This window comes from Triticum dicoccoides, unplaced genomic scaffold (genome assembly GCF_002162155.2).
Source record: "Triticum dicoccoides isolate Atlit2015 ecotype Zavitan unplaced genomic scaffold, WEW_v2.0 scaffold9782, whole genome shotgun sequence".
Classification (NCBI taxonomy): Eukaryota; Viridiplantae; Streptophyta; class Magnoliopsida; order Poales; family Poaceae; genus Triticum; species Triticum dicoccoides.
The window spans coordinates 41,912-43,909 of record NW_021314872.1 but is presented as its reverse complement, the minus strand read 5'-3'; positions in this window follow the sequence as shown (position 1 = coordinate 43,909).

Here is a 1,998-nt window from a genome sequence, read left to right as displayed (position 1 = left end):
CATCGCATGGCATGGGGTCAAATCTCCCAAAAGAAATCTGTACCACCCCTCCCATCCTCTTGCTGCTGCACGGCATGATTCAAACCCATCCATCCATGGGATAAATTTCAGACATCTGCCGTCTGCGTGAAAATGTTTGGAACACCCGGGACGACGACGACGAACCGGAGCGCAATTCGCCCTACGGAACGACCGGGTTTTCGGCGGACTGTATCTGATGAGGATAGCCCGTTTCACCACAAAAGTCAATGTGCGGATGAAATGTACTACAAGCTACAAAAGAATGTAATGGGGGCAAGGGGCCTTATTTTCCGGGCAGTGCATGCCTGCTGCAGGAGTTGTTGTTCGCTAGGATCAACCAACTACATACACCTCGCTGGTGCACCTGGCCCAGCATTGGTACGTTGGGAGGTTGGGAGATTGTCCATCTCTAGGTAGTGATCTTATGATCTCATCATTCATGGCTGGAATATCAACGGTGTACCGCGGCGAGGGCAGGGGATTTTATTCGGCGCCGTCCATGGCCATTCGATTTTCAAACAGATTTAGCACAGCTTTACTCCGGCACTCAAGTTCTTCCGTGGGGTTGCTTGTTGGTCCTCATCTCACCAGAGGGATGGGCAGGTACTCCGCATAGAACAGCTGCGGAGCCATGTGAGGGGAGTGAACGTGAGTTAACAGGATACACAAGGCGCAGAAGGTGAACTGGTTGAATATATTTGGACGGTACAAGGAATTTTATTTAAGCAGGATGCAGCGAAAGATCAGGGAATGGGCGATGTCAGCACTTATCCTTCAAATGAGGGATGTTATCACAGCTTTGCCACAGGATAATGACTCCGTAACAACGAGTGGGCCCAGAGGGTATCTCTTTATCGTGAGAGGAGTAAACCTCAGTCTTGAACTATCGCTATCGAGACATAGGTTTTCGGTATACTTGTAAGTCACCTTTATTTACACATCCATATGCGGAGTGCATGTGGTAAACCCTGAAGTAACCATCGGTATGTTGGTATGGAATATTCTCATGGTCCAAGGGACAATGTAAATGTGAACAAGTTATATGAAGTACCGACAACATAGCAGCAATGACATGTCTCATAAATATATAAGTTGGGTCTATCCAACTCCGTTGTAATCATGACAACGGTGTTCTCATATATTGATAGCATCCTTATTCAATACATGAGTTAGTTTTAATACATGAGTTAGTCTTAGAGGCTACACTAGAGATCACTTGTTGTTTATATTTGCACACATGTATTTGGGTTTTTCTCTGAATCTCATATTCAAGAACCAATACAATTGTAGCATAGAAACATGAACTTAATAATGAACATGGAAATATAATAATACATTAATTATTGCCTTTAGGGCATATTTCCAACATAGTTAACTAGTTGATACCAATTAAAACAAGGGGAGGGTGCTGGATTTCACAACTTCCTCCCTAGACGCTTCCCCTTGGAGTCTCGGCAGCTGGACTTGGTGTAGGCATCAGCGGCTCCAGGCTCGTCGTTGTCGTCACTGTCCGAAGCAGAGGCGGAGGAGGAGGACGAGACGACGATGCTCTCCATGCGCCGGGCGACGTGGGTCTGCTCCTCTTGGAGCCATGCGGCTCTCTCCGCCGCCGCCGCCCGCTCCATCGCCGTCGAACATGGCGAGCGAGGAGTGGATTTTGGGGAGAAGAAGTCGATTTGGGGTAGAAGTGGATTTGGAGGAGAAGCGAACAGGGCAAGTAAGGACAGACTGGGCTGCCCATACCCGTTCTAGATTTGGACCGAATGTGAGGGGTGTCATTCACCCGGCTCATTTGAGGTCGGTTTGAGGCGCCCGGGTGGGTCAGGGTTTTTTTACCCGCCCGGACACCAGTTTAAGATGCCTGACTGTAGATGCAGGAAAACAAAGTGTGTTCGTCCCTTTCTCTTTACTCTTCCCGGATCCCCCACTTGCCGCCGCTACCCATCACCCAAGTGCTAAGGCCAACTCCAACAGCCG